The sequence below is a fragment of the Bufo gargarizans genome, chromosome 2, assembly GCF_014858855.1.
Source record: "Bufo gargarizans isolate SCDJY-AF-19 chromosome 2, ASM1485885v1, whole genome shotgun sequence".
NCBI lineage: Eukaryota > Metazoa > Chordata > Amphibia > Anura > Bufonidae > Bufo > Bufo gargarizans.
In genome coordinates, this window is record NC_058081.1 from 410,382,167 (window position 1) to 410,407,398 (window position 25,232).

Sequence of the window (25,232 nt, forward strand, 5' to 3'; positions counted from 1 at the left end):
TGACTGGTCTATTAAGGTTTTCATTCCACGCTGTGAAGCAGGGAATGTGACATTCGGCTTGCGGCATATTAATGAATGCAGCCCATGTACGTTTGCTTAGATCGCCATTCCCACAGTGGCGGGAGGCTGTCAGTTTCAGCGTACGTCTGTTACGCCGCAGCTACAGGGAACCAAGTCTGAGCCACACAGGACACCGTCCTAGCGACTGTTGCCTAGAAACGAAGCCGCAAACAAAGAGCTGGTTCGGGCGAGAGCGGCGGAGGAAGGCGACAGCTCCCAGTGTGTGAGTGCAGGTAACATGGCGATGTCGGCGCTGTGTGTGGAGTGGAGGACGTGTTCTGCGTGTTGGCCTCCTATAGTTCTAGCGTTACATGGTTTCAGTGAAGGGCAGGCTGTTGCAGTGCCCCAGCAGAGTCTCATATGGCATGCTTTACCTATGCAGCTGCCAGCAGAAACTCTGGGATCCCTATTATTTAAAGGGATTGACTATTTTCCTATAGATAGCACTAGATCTGTAAATACCTGTACGTTTCATTCCATTCTGGTGCACTTCTGTGTTCTCTACTTTCCGCCATGAATGTGGTTCCCAGGGAATGATACATTTGCAGAGATGCCTGTGGGGTTGAGGCCTCACTACACTGCTCTACAATAGAAGGTAATCATGCATCCGGCCTACAATATGCCATCATGACAGAGAAGTCTGACAGCAACTCTCACAGGTGTAGTACATGCCAGTTGCAGTGCGGGAAAGCTGTATTACGCAGCCCGATTGAAGCGATCCCTCCGGGCAATCGCCTGCTGCTATTTCAAGCAGCAATCTCCTTCATAGCATAGGGGGAGCGATCACTTGGCCATCACTTGTTTCCATGCTGTATGGTGGTTTGGCGGTGCCAGTTGTTATTAGACAACACTGCCTGTTACCTGCAAAAGATAATTTTACAGGCAACCAGGACATGTTGCTTGCGGGTATTTGAAATCATTCTTGGAGAACCCCTTTAAAGGCCAGTTCACCCAACTGATTTTGAAAAACATGCTTAAATAAATCATCAGTGTCTTTTTTTCAGCGCGTTTCATCAGTGTCTTTTTTATTTTATTTTATTTTTACCAATAGGTTCTATACAAAGCTGAATTTTCAGCTTGAGGTATTTGAAGAAGGTCTGTGCCAAAAGAAAGCACCTAAAACACATGGACTTACTTGGAGCTGTTATTTCTGATTCCTATTCCTCTAAATGGGGAATTCAGCCCCAAGATAGGGCATGCTGCTTCTTGTTTCCACACATCTTTTTTTTCCATGTGTTAAAAAACAAAACAAGTGCTGCCTCCCATTCAAATGAATGGGAGGCTATTTTGACACATTTTTTCTTTAGCAGATTTTGAGCCAGAAACGCTCCAAAATCAGCGCTGTGTGAAATGGCCCTAAGATTTCCAGTGGATAAGCACAAGGATAAGCATAAGTGTAAAGTTATGCATCTTGGTAGTAATCTCTGTGCTTCATATGTCCTACCTACGTGATGTAGCACTGGGAGAGTCACTTATAGAGTGGGTTGTCCTTGTGGATGGTAGATTAAATTACAGCATACAATGTCAATCAACTGCTTCTAAGGCCCCAGGATATTGTCATGCATTAAACAAGACATGGACTCGTGGGGCAGGGATGTAATACAACCATTTTACAAAGCGCTGGTGCCGCCTCATCTGGAATATGCAGTTCAATTCTGGGCACCAGTCCATAGAAAGGACGCACTGCAGCTGGAAAAAGTACAGAGGAGAGCGACAAAACTGATAAGGGGCATGGAGGGTCTTAGTTATAAAGAAAGATGAAAAGAATTGAGTTTATTTAGTTTTGAGAAGAGACATCTAAGGGGGACGACGACGACGACATGAAGATAGAGAGATAAAGGGACGGAAATGTGCATACAGTCATGAATGGGTTGGTCAGGTGCAAGTCCTTCCCTCCATGTGTGACGTCGCTTGGACATGCGGCACTTGTCCAGGGGAAATCTAATTACTTATGTCCAGGGCAGTAAGTAGAGAACATGGAATTGCCCCAGAATTAAATATTCAGAAACAAGTATTTTCACTGCTGCAACATACACGTTCAAGTCACATTATTGTGACCGCTAGCTAATATCCTGAGTAACTGCCATATCCAGCATGGACGGCAGCTAGAAAGCCTGGAAGTGACCCAGTAAGGTCCTGGTAGGTATCTGGAGCCATGCGGACTGCAGTGCACAGCTACCAGAGGGTGTGTGGGGAAGATCCATAGAATGAACACAGGAATTGAGGTTGTTCCACAGAAACTCAGTTGTGTTCAAGTCTTGGGGGCCAAGGTAGGACATGGAGTCTTGGCCCTGCTCCTCCAACCAATGTTGGACATTTCTAGCTTTGTGGCGCATGTCATATGATGCATTGTCATGTTGGAAGATCCCATCCACCCCAGGGAAGTATAGGTGTACATGATATGCAAGGATGGATTCATACTGAAATTGGTTGAGAGTGCCATCTACATGGATGAGTGGGCCCAGAGAAATTTAAGCAATTTGCCCCATATGCAGTAGGGTTTACTGAACTGTTGTTTTATCACCACCATTTTGGTGGTGATATCGTAAACCTTTGTAGGCGGTGTAACCTCTCACATCAATAGCACATGGTGCCGTATAGCTTCCACATCACTTACTCGCAGTGGTGCCAATAGTCCACTTACGATACACTTTCACCACATCAGCATGAGAACAGTTCACAAACTGGGCAGTTTCAGAAATACTGCAAACCATGGCCCAAAAACTAAGAATCATCACAGTTTGCCACTCGCCCCTTTTTTTTACCCACTACAGCAATGAAGGATATGTGGGTAGACAGCCGATCAGCTAATGACACATGATTTCTTTCATGAACTACGCACTGCCGACGTTGAAAGTAGAAAGTGGTCATAATAATGTGACTTGACTGTGTAGCATTAGGACATCTTTCAGTGTATACTATATATGTAGTTTGATCTTCAGCATTCCAAAAATTATGCAGTCAAGGGTGCAATTATCGCTGCATAGCTAGGCACATTAAAGTGGTTTTACAGGCAATGGGGGCATATCGGTAGGATATGCCCTGATTGTCTACACCGAGAACAGAGGGGGAAAAGGTGGTGGAGGGCGCATGTGCAGCTGCCCGCCATTCACTTTTTTTTTATTTTTTATGGGGCCCCTAAAATAGCTGAACTCGGCTATTTCCGTTGGCCCCATAGAAATGAATGGGAGTGGTGGCTGCGCAAACGCGGTGCACTCCTATATTTACTTCTATGGGGAGAGTGCTTAGGGACCAGCACCTATCAGACAATGGGGGAATATCCTAGCTATATGCCCCCATTGTCTGTGATGGGAATACCCCTTTAACAATCTAGCTGTCTAGGAAAGTTGAGATGTAAACAAATTCCATTTGGCTGTGTGTTATTCCAACTAAATGGCCTGTGTAAATAAAAATTATGCAGCCTAATCTTAACCCTCTCCTCCTAAACTTTCTGGCTCACTTGCACTAGCATCAGGAAAAAGAAAAAAAAAAAAAACGTAAATCAGCCATAGTTTTGTGATTTTTATTTTTACAGCATTACCTTTGCGGTAAACAGACCTATACGCTTCATTCTCTGGGTCATAGCAATAACATATTTTTAGTTTTTCTTGTGCATAAATACTTTAAATAGATTTTTTAGTCTACAGAGCTGTGATAGGGCTACTTTTTGTTGAGCAATCGGTAGAGGTAAAGCAAAGAATTTTTTTTTTTTACGTTACGGTGTTCACTATACTGGATAAATGTGTTTTTATTTTTATAATTTGGGCTTTTTGGGAAGCGATGGGTGCAAATTATATTTTTTCCCCTGCCCCTCCCCGAGGACAGGAAACAACACGGAAGCTCAAACTTTAAGAGGGCCTTACCTAATCAGTGTTGTTTCCTGTCCCGGATAGCGTGGAAGTTCTTCCAGTGTTTCCGAGTAGGTTCGCAGTAGTATCAAGCGCACGGCCTGGTCTCTTCTTCCCCACTAGTGGGAGGTCCGTTGTAGTGGACAGGGGCTCCGGGGTCGCATGGCCTCCCTTCCCTATACTTTTGGCATAAGTCCTGTTGAAAGGCAGCCCCGGGCTCTATCTTGCATGCTCCGTTTGGAGGAGTGAAAGGTATTCTTGCGAAATTCCGGTGGGCGGAGGTAGCTGGCGTTGTGTGCGTCATGACGTCATTGCGCTGCGGCGTCACGCACATACGGACGTCATGACATCACAGAAGGCCGGGAACTTTAAATGGAAGCCGGATTCAGGGAGCAGCGACACGTGCTGTTCCCTTTCCTGCAATGTTTGCTCCTACTAACCCGGATACCGCCCACAAGCCTCTGGATGTGGCCGCAAGCACCATCAGCCCGGTAAGCCTCCTCTCTAGTGTTGAGCGAACTTTTGTTTTAAGTTAGGCGTCTAATGTTCGGGTTTGGGTTATCGAAGAATCGCGTTATGGATTCCGCGATTTTTCGATAACCCGAACTTTAGACGCCGAACTAAAAACGAAAGTTCGCTCAACACTACTCCCCTCCTGACTTGGGCAGATATTGGTGTATGGGTAATGTTATTCCTATTATCCACCTGGGTCTAGTTCCAAAAAATGCGCTATCTGCAAAAAGTAATTTATATCTAAAGCCAAGAAATCACTTTGCCCCCTTCTTAGACTCCATGCGGAGTATGATTCGTGAAGAGGTTAATGCTGCAGTGGAGTTTAGGTTGCCTCCCTCTTAACTTCAAGCCTCTGTCTCAAAAATTCCATAGTTCCCAGTTATTCGGGTTGGATTTGGATGAGGGGGAGATTGCTTCCGACATAGACTCTGATTTCTCTGACGATGGGCAAGGGAGACCGTTGTTTCTCCCGGAAGATACAGACAGTCTCTTAAAAACAATAAGAGCTACTATGGACCTGGAGGAGGCTAAAGAAAGTCGCTCCATTCAGGATCAAATGTTTCAGGGTCTAGGAGAGAGAAAAAGACTTGTCTTTCCGATCCATAATAATGTTAAAGCTTTAATCTCTAGGGAGTGAAAAGATCCCAAAATTACAAACCCTTTAAAAAAAAAAGTATGCAGCGATGCCAACCTTTGCAGGGCTTCTGGCTCACAGGTAATGTCGACTTATAAAACAGCTATATGAACTACACAGATTATAGCATTAACGAGTGATATCCAGTTGGAGATCCTGCCGAAATAATGGGACTTGAGTTTGTGGTCCGATGTCGCCGTATGTAGAACAGATACTTCAGGTCGGATTTCTTCATCGGCATCTGGGTCTACCAATTGAAACGTGTCGGATCTGATACTGCAAGACGTTGAATGGTACAGGAATGCAGGACCCGTAAACGATGTTGTGTCCTCAAGGTGGCTTGGTGCGATGGATCTAGTCGCATGGTCTGCAGGATTATGATGTGTGGGCACGTAGTGCCACTGTTTAGAACAAGTGGATCTCCTGATCCTTAGCACCCGATTGCAGACATAGACATAAAAGCATTTGGTTTTGTTGCAAATATATCCTAGGACTACCTTGCTGTCCGTGTAAAACTCAACTTCCTCGATTTCCAGGTTCATTCCTATTGTTATACGTTTAGACAACTCCACTGCAGCGGAGAGCTCCAGTCTGGGGAACGTGTGTTCGTGGAGAGGCGCTAGTTTGGTCCGGCTCATTACAAATCCTATATGGCATTGTTCTTTGACATCAATGGTCTTTAGGTATGCTAAGGTAGCAATTGTCTTGACTGAAGTATCGCAGAAGATCTATAGTCTTTGCATCTTGACTTCAGTAGATGGCACGGAAGCATATGGTCGTGCCACATGAAGGCTGGACAAAGCTTCGAGAGACTTCTTCCAACCTGTCCACAGGTCCTTTTTCTCCAAGTGGATCATACGAAACAGATGTCTCTGTGGTGAAGTCTATTAACATAATTTTACCTTGGATGGTAACAGGTGCTACGAATCCCAGACGATCATATAAGCTGTTTATGGTGGACAGGACTCCTCTGTGTGTGAAGGGCTTTATTTCCTCTCTGATTCGGAAGGTAAATGTGTCTGCCTTTAAATCCCAGAGCAAACTGAGGCTCCGCTGCATGGAAAGGGAGTCTGTACTAAGATCCAAGTCCTTTAAAACACTTGAATGGTTTTTTAGGTTGATACACGCCAAAGTACTCCTTGGACTCTTGGAGTGCATTTCCATTTCTGCATGGTTGTTCTGGAACATTCTTTCCATGAAGGTAAAGAAATGTTCTTTCGTCTCCGGAGTCCTCTGAAGTTTGTGCTTGAGAGAGATAAATCGACTGATATTTACAGACTCTATACTGACAGGGAGTGGCGCATAGCAAATGTGGTGCCAATATTAAAAAAAGGTGCAAAAACAGAGCCTGAATACTATAGGCTTGTAAATTTAACATCTGTTGTGGGTAAACTGTTTGAAGGTTTTCTAAGAGATTGACCAAACATACCAAAGGGAAGAGCAGGAGAACGAAGCGGCGCCCAGGGATAATAGTAAGTGCAGTGAGATCCCTGGGCGCCGCTCTACAGATCATGACACTTAGTTCACAATGTTTGGACCGATGAAAGGTCCTCTTTATGTGGGGAAAATTGACTTGTACCTCACTTTTATTTTCTTTTTTTGCCTTCCTCTGGATCAACTTGCAGGATAACAGGCCGAACTGGATGGACAAATGTCTTTTTTCGGCCTTATATACTGTTACTATGACTGTAGACAAGTTCTTTGTTGTTAGGTAAGCATTGTCTCTGGGGTTTAAACGGTAAAGGTGCGACCCAGCTTTTTGACTTGTCTTTTACTATACCTTGATCCATGTTATCCAAGAACAGCCTGTCTTCTATGGACATTGCGACCCTGTTGTATTCTTTTGTCCTGTGGAAGACTATGCACCCTAAGTGATCTTGCTCACCATCGCAGGCGTGGTCTTCACAGGAGGGACCCACGAAAGGACAAGGCACAGTAGCACTCTGTTTCAATTCATTTATCAGGATACTGCTCTGACATGGCTGGAATAGGGAAGGCCGTCCATTTTCAAGTGTGTTGGTGAGCATACTGTTGACTGAGGTTGGCTTGTGTGTTTCTCCTAGACAGACGTTTCCTATGATGACCCATCCTAGGTCAAGTCTCTGGGTTTATGGAGCGTTTTGGGGACCGTTACTCTGTCCTCTAGCCTTATGAATTTGTAGTGTTTCTCTTCTCTTCTACCTGGTATAAGGTGAGCTATATGCCTCAGGTGGGGGTGGTATGCTGCCACCTCTGGTGTATGTATGTTAGACGGGTTGTCAGGTATGTGATTATACTCCAGTAGTATGATTGGCAAGGACAAGCAGGTCTGACCATCCCTGGACTCTACCTTGTACCCAGTTGCTTTCCTCCCTGCTGTCTCAAAGGTACCTGCACATGTGCTTAAGGAGTAGGGAGAATCGGGCCCTACGATGTTGAAGGTGTCGAAGAGGGTGTATTTAGCTAAGATTGCATATACCTTGATCACCTTATCTCGGTGGCCGACCGGATAAACTCTGACAAGGCAGATTTTTGAGCAGGACTTCTGCAAGTCCTTTACAGATTTTTGTACAGTGAGAATTGACTACTGCGGTGTCTATCTGCTTACCATTATGCTCCTCTGCTTGGGTTGATACCTAAGAGGGTGGTCCAGGGTGTAAAGCCATGTTGTGTTCTGTGCTACCGTGTTCTGTGCTACTGCATTCTGTGCATGGTCACACTGACATTACAGTTCCTGGCGAAGTGCGATGTAGTGCAGCACCTGAAACAGATGTTGTTTTCTTTGAGGAATTCTTTGCGGTCCTCTAAAGACTTATCCCTGAAGGCTCTACATTTTTGTAGAGGATGTGGTTTCTTGTGCAGGGGGCATTGTTTGGTAAGATCTTTGGGTATGTTCTCTTCTTGAGAAGACTTAGGCACCTTTCAGACGAGCGTTCCTCCTGCAGCGAATCCGCAACGCAGCTCCCGGCCTGACCTCCCAGCGCTGACGGTATTCACATGGAATTACTGTTGAGTAACAAAGTCTACAAACACCACGAAGTGGGGAAATGGTACATTTATAAACCTATTTATAATGGGAACCATGTGTGATCCACTTCTCTGGTAGATTAAGAGGGAGTTTTTGGACAATCGGATTGACACCTCTAGCCATATCCAAGAATACTAGCATCGGCAGATCTCCTTCTGCCTGATCAACCTGTACCTCTGTCAACAAGTCGCTGAGTTCCCTGAGCTTCTGGTAACCCCTACCCACTATTCTGGGAAAATTATAAATTCTCCTATATAAAGCATTTTCTATAGCTTCTTTTGACCCATAACACTCATCAAGTCTTTTTCTCTCAGAATTTTTTGGCATGTTCAGCAAACTCGCTTCCGAGCCACTTTGCTAAGAGATCTAACTCCTCACTACAGGAAAGATCTAAGTACCTTATGGCCTTTTTAGAAGGAGGCTCGCCATGCCCTGTAGTTCTCGGGGTGATCGTGACCTTTATAAGTCCTTTGGTAACCAGCTCCTGTTTAGCAAAGAACTTAGCAAAGTCTATAGCAGCCTGGTTAGCGCCAATACTACCCGTTGTGCTGTTATGCTGTGTGTGTGGTGTATCACCATACCTTTTAGTGGTTTCTGGCTTAGGCAAGTCTGTATAATACCATTTTGACGCGAATGTTGTTCCTTTAAGTCGAAGCGAAGGTTGTAGCTATCGTTCTGTAGGGTTGTAGTTGTGGTCAGCATCGCTTCGTCACATACCGTCCTGCTCGAAGTACTGTGCTTCAAAGTAGGATCTTTGACACTCTATATAGGCTGGCTGATATACTGGATCATTGTTGTCATCTGTCTTGAAATGCTGATGGACATATTCTGAGACGTGCTGTGCTGGATATTGTTCATCTAGGTGTGGCCCAAGTACTTGGCTGTGTTATTTTGCATTCGGGGACCTCCAAGGCTTCTAGGAACTCTGCTTTGGCTACTGCGGCTGCCGCCTCTTTCTCTGTGGCGAGTTTTTCCAGTGATGCTTGCAGGCATGCTCTCTCTTTTTCATTTGACACTCTTTTTCTTTAGTTGCATCTCTTGTGCAGCAAAGGAAGACCTTACTTTTGCAGCCTCGGCTTCTGCACGGGTGAGAGCAGCCTTTTCTTTTATTGAGGACTTGCTAGACCAACTTGCTCGTGACCTGGTCCTGTATGATAATGCCTGGCTGGGTGACATTGTGTGCCTTTTTCTGGCTGCTTAATATCTCTGTGCAGACTCAGTCTAGGTAGCAACAGACTTCAGTGTGGTCTGGATCGTGCTGCACTTGCTGGGGGCTGCACTTTTTGTGACTGTGTGGCAACTGCTGCAACCTTGTACACAGGACCGCGTGTAATGGTGGCTCCATATAGTCAGATCCACTATTGCTGGTTACTAGCATCTGTTTTACTGTTCTGTCTTCATACACGTTCACACAGTGTGCAGTCTAACATTCAGCATAAACCATTCCAATCTTCCAAATAAGAAGACTGTTCTTTGTAGTCTAACTTGTTTATTGGTCAACAGGTCGTACATATGCGATTGTTTGATTGGTAAAACAGGATTGTTTGCTAAAACTACAAGAATACAAATAACATGTATAAGTATTAAGCATAGCATGTACTATAACATTACATTAACAGTGAAGCACATGGTAAAATGGCTGCCTGTACATAAGATTGCATGGCTAGCTAACAGTAATAACAACTCCCTGAGTAACAATTACAACTAGCTGAACAGCTCTGTAACACACTATATCCCTAAAACAAAGGTAGATCTCTCACCAGATATGCTTTTACAAGGATGGTGGAGTTTGAGAAGGAGATATGCAGCGGAGCTGATGTGTCTGGGAGACTGAAGCTTTCTCTTTCCCAGGATGCTTTGCACTCCCATAATGCAGTGCACCACCCACAATGCAGTAGTCTTTGTAACAGGAAAAGTGTGATTGTGCTATAACCACACTAAACACTTCAGAAATACCAAGACTGAGGCAGACATGATTTGTTATGATTCTCTAACTCAGCTGGGCAGTACAATACCTGTGATAGGCTGGAGCCTGTGCAAGATTACCAGGTCTATCACCACCAACAAACAGCTTCCCCCATCTCAGTGTGCCGCCTCATGTGGTGTGCCAATCACAGACATTAGAAAATGTGGATACCATCCGTGTTGTATCCACATTGACTTAAATGTGTCCATGATCCCATTTTGTGACCAAGTATAGGACATTTTCTAACTTTTTGCAGAATGGACATACAGATGGGGAAAACGCAAGGGTTACCATAATCCATATATCTGTTCTGCAAAAAGATAGAATGTCTGCAAAATGCAAACCAAGGACGCATTGAAGTCAATGGTTCCACAAAAAATGCAGACAGCACATGGACCGCATCCATATTTTGTGGACCATAAAACGGATATGGTTGTGTGCATAGGGCCTAAGGCCCCTTTCACACGAGCTAGTTTTCAGCGTGGGTGCAATGCGTGAAGTGAATGCATTGCACCCGCACTGAATCCTGACCATTTAAGTGTGTCTGTACATGAGCATTCTTTTCACGCATCATTTCTGTGTTGCGTGAAAATCTCAGCATGTTCTATATTCTGCATTGCGGTGTAATCCGGATGCAGTCTGGGTGCAGCGTGTTTTTCACTAATGGTTGTTAGGAGATGTTGTTTGTAAACCTTCAGTTTTTTTTTTGTTTTTTTTTTCATGTGTTTTTCATGGAAAACGCTTCAAAACGGATTGCACCCGCGCGGAAAAAAAATAAACAACTGAACGCAATCGCAGACAAAACTGACTGAACTTCCTTGCAAAATGGTGCAAGTTTCACTGAACGCACCCTGACTGCATCCATTCTGGCCTAATCTGAACCAGGATTCTGCCAAATATGCAGTAGTAAATCTGCCTCATTGGGGCAGGTTTAACAATCGTGGGCCCCTTTCACATGAGCGAGTGTTCCACGCGGGTGCAATGCGTGACATGAATGCATAGCACCCGCACCGAATCCTGACCCATTCATTTCAATGTATCTGTGTACATGAGCGTTTTTTTTTTCACTCATCTCAACACAGCATGTTCTATATTCTGCATTTTTCATGCAGCCCTAGTTTTATGGGGAAGAATAGGCCTCCTTGTCTTTAATGCTCAGAATGAGCATGGATATAAATGAATAAATTGCAAGTTTTGTTCAATCTTTTCCCATTAAACTATATATCAATCTGCTCAGCTGCTCCTGCTTAATAACATGCTGCTTTCTGCACAGACACCACGCTCAACATGACGGGTTCTCTTTAAACTTAGACAGGCTAGCTAGACATGCACCAGATTACTGTGGTTCATGCTGGGTGGTAAACTTGGTGCATGGATAGATACATTTGTCTAACTGTATACTAAATATTGGTTTACTTTGAGACAGAATTTTCTACTTCAGCTTACTCTGACAGCACCCCTGGAAAGACCACCTCCAGCTCCTCAGGACAGGAAACCGGAACCAGAACCACCTTTTAAAAGAGGGACCATCCCCTCTATCCCCAGTTCTGTGTCCTGTCCTAAGGGACAGGTGGGAATCGGATCCGCTGGAGCCCCGGAGCTGCGGGAGCCCCGGCTATGTTTATTGTGTGGAGGGTTATCTCGTGCGGCATAAGACTCCTTTAGGAGCTGCTGCAGTAGACTGGGTTCCCTTCTCTTTCCTACCCCACTCCGTTCTACTTCCTGAAAAAACCAATAATATGCCTGTACCAGGGTGGGGTAAGAGTGGTTGTCCGCTGGAGCCCCAGAGCTTCAGGAGCCCTGGCTATGTATAGTGTGTGGAGGGTTATCCCGTGCGGCATAAGACTCCTTCAGGAGCCGCTGCAGTAGACTGGGCTCCCTTCTCTCTACTACCCCACTCTGTTCTCCTTCCTGAAACCACCAATGATACGCCTGTACCAGGGTGGGGTAAGAGGGGTTTTACCCCGACATGTTTTTACAGTATATGCTCATGGGGGTTATTTTTTTGTGCTTAAGTATCTAAGGAGTCTTCCAGGAAGATCTCCAGATCAAAAGAAAAGGGATGTGATGTGTGTAAAAAGAAGCTACCTTCTGCCTGGGAAAAAACCCTATGCCAAGTGTGTATAAGCAAGTTAATAGAGGAGGAAGCATTAAACAGATGATCCGTGAGGAAGTCAGAGAATTGGTTAGCGGTTTAATTAAAAGCCGCCCCAGTACTTCTGCGGATGCATCTAATCCCCCCTCCAGTGACAGTGATATACTTTTTGGACTGGAAGGAGAATGGGTATGATTTAATGAGTCCTCTGATGACGAATCCGCAGGGAAACCACTATTTCATGTTGAGAACACTAGGCTGTTAGAGCTACCATGGGGTTGGATTATCAGAAGCCACCGCAGTCAGTCCAGAACTCTATGTTTGATCTATGTTTGAAGGTCTAGGTCCATGAAGAAGAAAGGTGTTTGACGTGCATAAAAATATTCAAGCGGTCATTTCTAAAGAGTGGAAAAAACCTGATTTTATTCCTTCTTTTGAAGAAATCTCTGCTTCTTGAGATAGGGCCCCAAAGCTTGATTCTCCGGTAGCCAAAATGTTAAAAAAAGCAGCCCTTCTTTTGGAAGATATAAGTTTGCTTAAGGACACAATGTCACGGTCCCTCAGGTGACTGGTGTCAGGAGATCTGAGAGACTGGCTGAGCGTGGAGGAATCTAACAGCCTCCCTGATTTCTCTTTATTCAGTGTTGATAGGGTTAATGATAACTTCCCTTTTCTCAGCTGTTGCTTAGTGGTCTTCACTTCTACCCTTTATAGTCTGAGCCCACCCATCTGACTATGCGGGTGGGCTCAGACTATAAAGTCTGAGCTGGTGTGAGGTTGTCTCTGGTGTTCCTGTTCTTCCATCTCTACAGAAGCTAAGTGTCGCGTTTGTTTGTATTCGTTATATTCCCTGTGGTTGTATCTGGGCCTGAGACAGAGACTTCCATTCGTCCATCTGGGGAGGAATGTGTTGTCTCTGGTCCTAAACTTATTCCAGGGTCTTATAGGGAAATCGTGGCCTAGGTATCCTGCATATAAATATTCCTACCTTCAAGGTCTATTCATATTGATAGGTAGTCAGGGCCCAGATTAGGGTTGTCTAGGAGATGACCTATTTCTTCCCTAGTTTCCAGGCCCAGTCACTGTTCCCCTTCCCTTCTGTGTTCAGTGTGGAGTCGCCCACCCCCCACACTGATCGTGACACCCGATGGACAAGAGAGCAGAGGTTTATTTAATAAAGAATTGGGAAGTCTCTGCCGCCACGTCTTTTGCTAGATCCCTGAAGGTTTGGATGGTGGAGTTAGAAGCTCACATTAAGGGGGGCCCTAAGAGAAGTTGCTTTCTTCTTTCCCTACTATAAATAGTGCTTTAGATTTTTTAGCCGATGCTTCTGTGGACTCTTCAAGATTTTCCGCTAGGGCTTGCACCTTATTTAACTCCGCCCGTAGAGCAATTTGGTTAAAGGGCTGAAATGGGATGCTAGTTCCAAGGCTAAGCTTTGTGCTATTCCTTGTTAAGGTGAATTTTTATTTGGGCTGGTCCTTGACAATTTACTAGAAAAAGCCTCAGACAAGAAATAGGGCTTTCCCTCCACTAGAGAGCACCTAGAAGGTCTTTCCGTCCCCGATTTAATAGAGAGAGCTTTAAGGGGAAAGAAAGGGCAAAGCAGTTTACAGGAGCTGCTAGGAAGTCTAAGGGGTTTCTTTTTTCCAGGTCTGATGCCTCTAAAAAAACAGTCCCAATGACGCCAAGCCCCCAGTTCTAGGTCACCTGTCTCTCTTTTCTCATCAGTGGCAGAAGATCTGCAACAGCCCTAGGATAAATTCTGTGGTAAGGGAGAGCTTAAAGCTAAGGTTTCAAAGTATTCCAGGAGGGAGATTTGTGATGACAGATTACCGTTCCGATCCCACAAAGCAGTCGGCCATCAATTTCAGAAATTTTCGCCCTTTTCAGAGAATAAGGTTTTGGTAAAAATGCCAGAGCAGGAAGTGACAGGAGGTTTTTCCTTGACCCTTTTTCTTGTCAAAAAACCAAATGGCTTGTTTCAACATGATAAACTTAAAATGTTTGAACCGTTATCTGGTGCACAAGAGATTTCAAATGGAATCCCTCAGGTCGGCTTTGAACAATCTCCTCTCAGACTGCTTTATGGCCAAGGTAGACCTGAGGGATGTGTCCCAGCCACCAGATGTTCCTGACAGTAGCAGTCCAACTAGAAGGGGAAGTTCTGCGTCTTCAGTTCCAGGCCTTACCCTTTGCACTCTCACAGACTCTGAGGGTCTTCACAAAGAGATGATGGCCCATGTGAGGGAGAAGGAGATTGTCATTGTTCCCTACCTAGACGATTTTCTTCTGGTTACCCGGTTAGGTTCTTCAGGGACTGATTGCCTGGTTGAGGGAGGTTCTAGAGAAACTGGGATGGAAGGTAAACCTAGAAAAGTCCAGTTTATGCCCAAGTCAGAGATGCAGCTTCTTATGAATGATCCTGGACTCCTTCACTGTTACCCCTTCAAAAAGCCCTCCTTATTAAATCAAGGGTTCAGATCCTGCACTTGCGTCCGTCGGAAATTTTGAAGGAGGCCATGTCTATGCTGGGTCTCATGACAGCCGTTATTCCGGGGGTAGAGTGTGCCCAATATAATTAAAGGCTTCTCCAGCTTCAGATTCTGCAGGATTGGGGCAGATGTCTCCTCTCTCTGGATGCAGGGATCTTTCTATCACCCCAGACTCTTCCTTGGGGTGGTAGATGGATCTGCAAAATCTACAGAAAGGGGTTCCTTGGCTCAGGGAGGCGGTTCTCCCCTTGACCACGGACAGGGGTGCACTTAGCCTTTCTGCTGCCTGAGGCTAAAATTGAAAAAGTGCCCCCCCCCCCCCCCCATTCCAAATTCTCAACCTAACCCCTTCCCTCCTAACATTACGTATATCACTACAGAACATACAGGCTAACACAGCGCCACATACCTTTTACATCCAGTAATGTCACCTTTGTTTTAGATGTTCTCTTTCCTCATCTTCTCCCTTCAGACCACCATTTTTCAGCCATTTCTCGTCTCTGCAGTTTGACAAAAAAATTATTGGTTTATAACTTTTCCATCATCCTCCCATCTTCGGGACAAATCATCCTACCACCCCCAATACTGTGCCGCTGTGCTCTCCAATATTATACTGCAGAAACATGCAGATAGTGCCCTTCAATAATTATTGCCACACAGAGTCCTAAAATAACTGCGCCCAGCAAATAGTGTCTCTGACACTAATAGTGTAAATATAATGTCCCCCAAAAATAACTGTGATAAGCTGATACTGTGCCAAGGTGACCCCACAGTAATAGTGCTCCCAAAAGTTCCACCTTTAGAAATAATTCTCTGCTAGAGCACACAGGCCTGCAGCCTATCAGAGGAACGGGGAAGGGAGACGCCTCTCCCCTTCCTTGCAGCATCCATCTGTATCGCTGTCCTGTGGAGATGAGTGCTTCCACAATGGGAGCGCTCATCTCCCTGTGCCCTGCCGCTGCCCCCCACTTGTCACTAGGGACTCACCTAATTGGTGGTGCGGTCCATGTAGGGTCCCTTCTGTTGCAGGGGAGCTGAGACAGCGATTCTCTGTCCCAGTCTCACAATTTCAAGGAACTGAATGCATTCCGGATAGCCTTAGTGCAGAGTCTCCTGGTTATCAGAGGCAGAAATTTGAGAGTTTGCTCAGAGAATACGACAGCAGTGGTCTATATCAACAGGCAAGGAGGTACAAGAGCTCAGAGCCTCATATCTCTCACTCGTCAAATTTTCAGTCTGGCAGAAACCTCTCTATTTTCTCTTTCTGCAGTACAGCTAAGAGGTGCAGACAATGTAAAAGTGGATTTCCTCAGTCGTCATCGTCTAAACCAAGGAGAGTGGTTCCTAGTATGGAGAGTATTCTATCAGATTATGGGGGTTTCCGGAGATAGATCTTTTTGCCACCAGGTCAAACAAAAAGTTAGAAGTTTTCTTTTCCCTTTCCCCAAGGGAGCATCTGAGAGCAGTGGACCCATTGGCCCAATCTTGGCAGTGGGGCTTTCTTTATGCCTTTCCCATTCTGCAGTTGTTACCAAGGGTTCTCAGGAAGATCAGGGAGGAGTGTGCCACAGTGATAGTAATAGCTCCTTTTTGGCTCCGCAAGATGTCGATGGCAACTCCTTGGCTACTTCCCGAATCTTAGGAGCTTCTGACTCAGGATCCAGTCTTTCAGTCAAAGGTAAAAAACCTGCACCTGACTGCCTGGTTGTTGAAAGGAAGATTTTTTTTTAAAAAGAGGCCTCTCTGAGGATGTGTTTAACACTCTGTTGGACAGTCGTAAGATGATCACTTCTGATAACTATCTGAGAGTTTGGAGCCCCTTTTACAGATTTGCCAATAGACCTGGGGATGTGCTTAGATGTTCCTGACATTCGTATTTTACAAGAGAGATGGAGAAAAAATCTTAGGCCTAGCACTTTGAAGGTTTAGATTTCTGCATTAAGCACTTTATTTGAGTTTAAGTTAGCTGAACATCCTTGGGTTAAGAGGTTTGTGACAGCAGTGTCCAAGTTGTCCCCTGTCTGTAAAAGTAGGGTGCCTCGCTGGGATTTGAACTTGGTCCTTTCGGCTCTCACTTCAGATCCCTTTTAGCCTATTGATAAGATCTCCCCAAAAAATGCTCTCCCTTAAGCTTGTGTTCCTTTTGGCCATTACCTCTGCTAGGATTGTGAGTGAGATTGTTGCTCTATCCGTTGACCCTCCCTACTTGGTAATCTTGGAGAATCGGGTGGTGATTTCTCCTGATCCTTGTTGTTTACCAAAGGTCTCTTCCCATTTTCACTGTTCCTAGGAGATAGTATTACCATCCTTCTGTGCCTCTCCTAAAAATAAGAGGGAGTCAGAATTCCATTGTTTGGACGTTAGGAGGTGTATTATTCAATATCTACAGCTCACTCAGCCTTGGAGGTCCTCCTCACGTCTGTTGCTTTTGTTCCAGGGAGCAAAGAAAGGATCTGCTGCTTCTTCCCAGACCTTTGCTAGGTGGATTAGACAGGCTATCTCCTTAGCATATTCTTCTAGGGGAGTTGTACTGCCCTCAGGGTTTGGGGCTCACTCTACTAAGTCAGTCTCCACTTTGTGGGCGGAGAGAGCTTCAGCTTCCATAGAACAGATTTGTAGGGCGGCCACCTGGAGCTCCCCACTTACTTTTTTTAGGCATTATAGACTTCAGCTACCTTCTAATGTGAGGACCTTACCTAATGTGAGGACCTTACCGAGCCTATGACAGCACTCGATTAATTCCCTTCCCAAAAAAAAAAAAAAAAAAAAAAAAGGTAAATATATAATGTTTAGGTTTATTAAGATGTTATTTTCCTTAGTTCTTGAGAAAGGACAGACTGGGGATAGAGGGGATGGTTCCTTTTTTAAAAGGTGGTTCTGGTTCCTGTTTCCTTCCCTGAGGAGGTGGAGACAGTCTTTCCAGGGGTGCTGTCATAGACTCAAAGAAAACCGATTACTGGTAAGTGTAATCCAAATTTTCTGCCTCAGCTCACTCTGCTCAGCTCAGAATGTCATCTTAGGCCACAGTGCTTCCCACTAAGCCATGCCCTGTTTTCGAGCAAGACAGAAAAAAATGTAGAAACCCTAGTCAATCCAAGTTACTAAACTTTTTAGACCTATTCTACGCATATAAACATTGGTAAATCTGGCCAATGTGTGTTGGAAAAGTGGATTATGGTCGTCTACTCACAATATTAGTGAAGCTTTACTATACAATGTCAGCCACATTTATCGTAAAATGTAGGTGAACTAAACAAGATACATTTTAGTTTTGTTCAGAAGTGTTGGCTAAGATTGGGCAATATCAGAAATTTTTTGATGATCACGATCCCCCCCCCCCCCCCCGCAGAGATAGAATTGTCTTTACTGAAAGTATGTTCTATGGGGCTCATTTATTGGCTGATATAATGCACTTTTGTGGCGTATTTATCAGTCACAGATTTTGTCTCAAGCCATTTTGTGACAACATTTGTGACTTTTCTTGACCGGTCTAAAATAGGGTGTGTGGTGTGTGCGGGGAAGAGGGCAGGCCGGCAGGCCTATCTCTTCAGCTGTGAAGCTGCCGCTGGCCACCAGTGATTATAACAATGAGGATGGTGAGGGGCCCTGTAACCACTGCGCCACCAATGAATATAATTAACCCCTAAATACAAATGTGCACAGCTGATCGCGGCACCTGAGGGGTTAATTGACGGGTTTGTTGGGATCGCCGTTCCCTGTCATTGAGGCCAGGTGCCGGCTGTGTACATTTGTATTTTTGGGTTGATTATATACCTGAGTTTCCCCTCTGGCACGTGTGCCCTAGATTTGCCACCACTGCTTTATCTTAGGATACTTTCACATCTGCGTTTTGCTGAACCCTTTTGAGATCCGTCATAGGATCTCAAAACTGCAGCAAAACCCTTCAGTTTTCTCCCCCTTCATTTAAAATGGGGACAAAACTGAACGACCTTGAACGGAGTGCATCAGAATGCATTCCCACGGTCCAAGCAGCGTCTTTGTGTGCGTCATGGGATACTGAGCAAGACGAATCTGTCATGAAATACAATGTAAGTCAATGAAGACGGATCAATTTTTTCGGACACAAAAAACACATCTTGTTCATTTTGGAAACGACACAACTGGATTCGTTCTGAACGGATGCAGATGTTTGTATTATTGAATGGATTCGTTTTTGCTAATCCATGACTGATCTAGCAAAAACACTGATGTGAAAGTAGCCTTATGTGTATATCTAGAATATATAAAAGGTTAACCAACTAAAACCTCATAGCATACAGGAGCTTGCAGTGAGATAGGAAACTATAAAATGACCACAGATTTTAGAATTGTTGTGGACTAATGTGTCTTTTAATGTCTGCACCTAGACTAACATAAAACCTCAGTGAACTGGCATTGGTTATACCTATATTATATAAGTAGATGCAATCTACTGAAAGACCTAAAAGCAGCAGTGTCGGATAGGCACTGTTGGGTGGTTGTCCTATTCCCTTGAGCAGGAATCGGCAACCTCCGCCACTCCAGCTGTTGTGAAACTACAACTCCCGGAATGCTTCATTCACTTCTATGGGAGTTCTGAGAACAGATAAGCAAATGTGCATGTTGGGAATTGTACTTTCACAACAGCTGGAGCACCAGAGGTTTCTCATTTTTGCCTGTAGAGAATATTTAGTTTGCAGAGCATGCCTAGAAGAGTCTCCCATAGAAGTCAATAAGTACCCTCCTTTCCATTGTGTCTATGGCCCATGTGTCTGCCATAAAGCATTTTTTTATGCTTTCTAAATGCTGTTAAGAACACCTCAGGCAAGATGGCAGCCCCAATAATCAGGGTTGATTGATTGACAGGGCAAGACGTGATTACATTTTTAACTGCCTGGCCCTGTCAATCAAAGTGGAGAGGGTATGGCAGTTGTGGAAGCCTCTAGGTGTAATGGCAGTGCCCCCGTTGCTCCTAGAGACTTATTTGCGTATATTAAAACTTCATTTTTTTCAACACAATGCAGAAAAGGTTTTAAAGAGGACCTTTTACCACTCCTGATATGCCAGGATTCTGGAGCATCTATTGTTATGGCTCTATGCTGTGCTATTCCTTTATTATTTCAACTAAAAGTTATGAATGAATGGCTAGCAGTCTGCAGTAAGAGTATAGAGCAGGCATGGCCAACCTGTGGCTCTCCAGCTGTTGTAAAACTACAACTCCCACCATGCCCTGCTGTAGGCTGATAGCTGTAGGCAGTCTGGAGAGCCTCAGGTTGGCCAGCCTTGGTATAGAGGGTGGTAACCAGTTGGGGGGTGTATCTGCATAGTCTGAATATGGCAGCACTAATTGGATGGAGTGAGACTGAGCAGGCACAAACTCCCAACTGGTTACCACCCTCTATACCCTTACTGCAGACTGTTAGCAATTCATTCATAACTTCTAGTAATTTTTTTGAAAAACTGATTGCACCCACGTAGAAAAAACTGAAACGCTGAACGCAGTTGCAGACAAAACTGACTGAACTTACTTGCAAAATGTTGCTGAATGCATCCAGACACAATCCCTATGGTTCATGTGAAAGGGGCCTTACAGTGTGGTCGTAACCATGGAAACGAGCAGTGTATAATGAGATCACAAATGAAGCCAGCAAAGGAAGCAATATGGATAATAACAATACATTAGTAAGTGCCTTGTATTAAAGGGGTTGTCCAGGTTCAGAGCTGAACCTGGACATCCCTCCATTTTCACCCCGGCAGCACCCCTGACATGAGCATCGGAGCAGTTCATGCTCCGATGCTCTCCTTTGCCCTGCGCTAAATCGCGCAGGGCAAAGGCATTTTTCTGAGTTCCGGTGACATACCGGGCTCTCTATGGGGCTGACAGGCAGCCCGGTGACGTCACCGGCACTGATGGGCGGGATTTGGCTCTGCCCTAGCCAGTAAAACGGCTAGGGCAGAGCTAAAGCCCGCCCCTCAGAGCCGGTGACGTCACCGAACACACTGCTGGGCGGAAGTTACCGCCCGGCAGTGTGTTATTGAAAACACAAGAGCCTGTGCCCTGCGCGATCTAGCGCAGGGCACGGGAGCGCATCGGAGCATGAGATGCTCCGATCCCAGGCTCAGGAGGGCTGCCAGGGTGAAAATAAGGGTATGTCCGGGTTCAGCTCTGAACCCGGACAACCCCTTTAACTTTCTCTACATGATAAATGCCGCTTGCTGAAGTGACACAACCACTTTAACCCTTTCAGCCCCTGAGGTTTTTTCATTTTTTGCGTATACGTTTTTCACTCCCAGCCTTTCTGGGGTCAAAACTTTTTTATTTTGCCGTATGAGGACTTTTTTTTTTTTTTTTTTTTTTGCAGGACTAGTTGCACTTTCTAATGACCACTTTCTAGTTCCACCATTAATATTGCATACGATATAGTGGGAGCTGGAAAAAAATCCAAATGAGGTGAAATTGGAAAGAAAATGCAATTCTGCAACAGTTCTATGGGTTTTGTTTTTACGGTGTTCCATGTACAGTAAAACTGACCAGTTATGTTAATTATTCAGGTCAATACTATTACGGCGATACCACATATGTATGTAGTTTTTTCCCTTGAGCCATGACCACCATAGAGAGATGGATCCATTCCCACAATTGGACAGGAAACCCCATAGCAGTCAAAAAGGGAACACCCACTGCCTCCCTCAGTGTGGTTTCCTGTCCTCTGGACAGATGAGCCTGGAGCATGCAGCCTCCCGGGTTGTGATACAAGGAACACTTTGTGAAGGATTGAATTTAGGTTATACGAATATTTGTGTTATGTGGCTGGTATGATTCTGTTGGTGCCTTTAGCATGATTGATACGTTTGAATCTTTGATACCTCATGGCTTTAGGGGCCTGGTTGTCTGCCTCTGGGCTTTAGGGGCCTGGTTGTCTGCCTCTGGGCTTTAGGGGCCTGGTTGTCTGCCTCTGGGCTTTAGGGGCCTGGTTGTCTGCCTCTGGGCTTTAGGGGCCTGGTTGTCTGCCTCTGGGCTTTAGGGGCCTGGTTGTCTGCCTCTGGGCTTTAGGGGCCTGGTTGTCTGCCTCTGGGCTTTAGGGGCCTGGTTGTCTGCCTCTGGGCTTTAGGGGCCTGGTTGTCTGCCTCTGGGCTTTAGGGGCCTGGTTGTCTGCCTCTGGGCTTTAGGGGCCTGGTTGTCTGCCTCTGGGCTTTAGGGGCCTGGTTGTCTGCCTCTGGGCTTTAGGGGCCTGGTTGTCTGCCTCTGGCCTTTAGGGGCCTGGTTTTCTGCCTCTGGCCTTTAGGGGCCTGGTTGTCTGCCTTCAGGCTTTCTGGCTGAATACCGATGCCTGTCTGGTGAACACCTGTGCACCAGTGCATGCTTGGCTGTACGCTTGTGCATCTATGCCTGGTTGGCTGACCACCTGTGCATCTATGCTTGCTTGGCTGAATCTCTCGCATCTATACTTGCTTCGTTGAATGCCCGGTCTGCTGAATGCCCCTGTGTCTATGCCTAGTCGGTTGAACACCTGTGTGCCCATGCCTGGTTGGCTGACTGCCTTTGAGTCGATGGCTGGCTGGCTGACTGCCTTTGAGTCGATGGCTGGCTGCCTTTGAGTTGATGGCTGGCTTGCTTGCTGCCTTTGAGTCGATGGCTGACTGGCTTGCTTGCTGCCTTTGAGTCGATGGCTGGCTGGCTGGCTTGCTTGCTGCCTTTTGAGTCGATGGCTGGCTGGCTGGCTTGCTTGCTGCCTTTTGAGTCGATGGCTGGCTGGCTGGCTTGCTTGCTGCCTTTGAGTCGATGGCTGGCTGGCTGGCTGGCTTGCTTGCTGCCTTTGAGTCGATGGCTGGCTGGCTGGCTTGCTTGCTGCCTTTGAGTCGATGGCTGGCTGGCTGGCTTGCTTGCTGCCTTTGAGTCGCTGGCTGGCTGGCTGGCTTGCTTGCTGCCTTTGAGTCGCTGGCTGGCTGGCTTGCTTGCTGCCTTTGAGTCGCTGGCTGGCTGGCTTGCTTGCTGCCTTTGAGTCGCTGGCTGGCTGGCTTGCTTGCTGCCTTTGAGTCGCTGGCTGGCTGGCTTGCTTGCGGCCTTTGAGTCGCTGGCTGGCTGGCTTGCTTGCTGCCTTTGAGTCGCTGGCTGGCTGGCTTGCTTGCTGCCTTTGAGTCGATGGCTGGCTTGCTTGCTGCCTTTGAGTCGATGGCTGGCTTGCTTGCGGCTTTTGAATCGATGGCTGGCTGGCTTGCTGCCTTTGAGTCGATGGCTGGCTACCTTTCCTGGCTGACTGGCTTTGAGTATATGCCTGGCTGACTGGTTACCCCTTTGGGTCCATGCATAAAAAATGATGGCTGCCTATGAGCCTGGGTCTTTCTGGCTGACTGCCTTGAGCCCGTGTTATAAAAAAAAACTAAAACGTCAGTCTTTGTGGCACGGGACTATTTTCATGGCCTCATGGAGCTGATTACTTCTGTGTTCATGCTTGCTGGGATGTCTCCTCCTGCAGCTTTGCATTGTAGCTGTCTACTTCTGCTGCTGGACTTATCTAGTGCAGTTGTGTTTGATCAGCTGCTTACTTTACTCTGAAGCCGGGTCTGCATGGTTGGCGGCTTCTGCCACCGTGTCGGCATGGTTAGTGGCTTCCGTCACCGTATCTGCATGGCTGGCGAATTGTGCCGTCGTATCAGGATGGCTCACGTTTCTTGCATCAGTATCTAGTTGACTGTACTTTGGTCTGAGTGGGTGTCTATGTAACCAGCTGTGCCTGAGGTGCCAAAATGTCTTGGTGGCGGTCTACCTTGATGGCTATGCCTGCATGGTGAACTAGTTCTGTGGCTATGCCTGGTTGACAATTTGTAGTTTAATTGTCTACAATAAGCATAGCACATCAACAAAGCCCTATAATGCTCCTGGTTGGGAGTAAGAAGATGGGCTGGTCCATTTATACTGGATAGCCTACAGGAGATATGGCTCACCAGCTAAATCCTATAACTACTTGATGCCAATCTAGAACTTCGCAGGGAGTCCCTGGAGGGTCGGCGGTTGTCTGCTGGGGTCCTTTGTGCGGTAGTTTCTGGCGGTGGGTACCCTACGAGTTCTGAAGAGTCCAGGGGCCTCTTTGGACCTCTTGCAGCAGATCCGTGAGCTCCTCCAGAAAAGGAATAGATGCCACGGTAGAGTTAAATTTTGGATGCCAGATTGCGAGGAATTTTGGAGATTTGGGCATCTGAGGTTCTTCTGGTAAACGTAACAAAGAGACTCCAGTGGATCTTGAATCAAAACATCTGTCTCGCAATATAATCTGCACCAAAGGAATCGGTGTTCAGCAATCATCTTCAGTTTGGATCATTCTGTGTCAAGATAAGTACTTCTCTAAAGATGTTTTGTTAAATCTGTTATGATTATTTTTAACACTTGATGAGAAACCCATATGAGATTTATTTTATTCAGGGCTCCAGACTAAAAAAAAATATCAAGGAGCCATTGGCTCCTAACCTGGTAAAATTTAGGAGCCAAATGTAAATTTTTAGTCGCCAAATTTAAAATACATATAATTACGGTATAAAAATAAAATAAAAACAACACACATGTCTTACCTAGGGTTGTCACGATACCCGAATTTTGACTTGATTTCGATACCATAAAAAAGTATTGCGATACTCGATACCACAATATCCTATTTACCCCCTTAGGGGCTAGAACCTGGGATTTTTCTTCTCTTGTCCTATTCACCCTGATAGATCTCTATCTTGTGAGATAGATCTTGTGGTCCACCTAGTGAAATTGGCCAGAGGTCACCAATACATTCTTGTGATCATTAATTATGCAGCCTGATACACCCCAAAATGGTATTAATGAAAAGTACAGATCGCCCCACAAAAAATGTGCCCTCACACAGCTCCATGCACATAACTACAAAAAACACAAGAAGCTGTTAATTACACTTACTGGTAACTGGATTTTCCAGAACCCATTGCAGCACCATAGAGAGATGGATCTGCCCCCACAATTGAACAGGAAGCCCCAGAGCAATCAAAAAGTGTTTTATAGATATCTATCAGGGTGAATAGAACCTCACACTGTCCCTGCTGCTCTGTGCTTTGTGCACACAGCAGCAGGGAGCCAGCCGACTATGGCAGCCAGGGCTTCAATAGCGTCCTGGCTGCCATGGTAACCGATCGGAGCCCCAGGCTTACACTGCTCCGATCAGAACTGCCACTGCCACCAATGATAATACTTGGGGGGTTGGGGGCGCACTGCGCCACCAATGATTCTGATTTATAATACTGGGGTTGGGCAGGGTGCGGTGCACTGCACCACCAATGAATATCGTTTATGCTTAATACAAACGCAGGCTGTGGTGCTAGACATATCCCACACCCGGCACCCAGCCGCTATGACTGCGATCTGCTGTTATAAACCCCTCAGGTGCCGTGGGTCTAGGCGCCATTCAGCAATTCTAGGTCGCATGTGCGACCATTTTGGTCGCCATCTGGAGCGCTGAAGATTATGCTGGGTTTAAAGTATAATGTCTAGTATTGAAATTTCCTAGGTTTTAGGATGTGTATTGTTCTGACTTTTTTTAGTTTGGACCTCTTGTTAGCCTAGGGTTCCCTATGCTTCCTTCTGGGTATTCTTAGCTTAGCTTACTTTTCAAGCACGAA

At 45.7% G+C, this 25,232-nt stretch overlaps 1 protein-coding gene across 6 annotated transcripts in view; it reads left to right on the forward strand.

Moving 5' to 3' along the window:
• The first annotated feature begins 225 nt into the window (after positions 1-225).
• Positions 226-25,232, forward strand: part of NME5 (NME/NM23 family member 5) — a 108,116-nt gene continuing 83,109 nt past the window's right edge. The window contains exon 1 of one of the 6 annotated variants that reach the window (XM_044277782.1): positions 226-293. The gene's annotated coding sequence lies outside the window, so the exon portion shown is untranslated. The remainder of the gene's footprint in view (positions 294-25,232) is intronic. The other 5 variants (XM_044277785.1, XM_044277784.1, XM_044277786.1 and 2 more) reach the window with 5 other exon arrangements.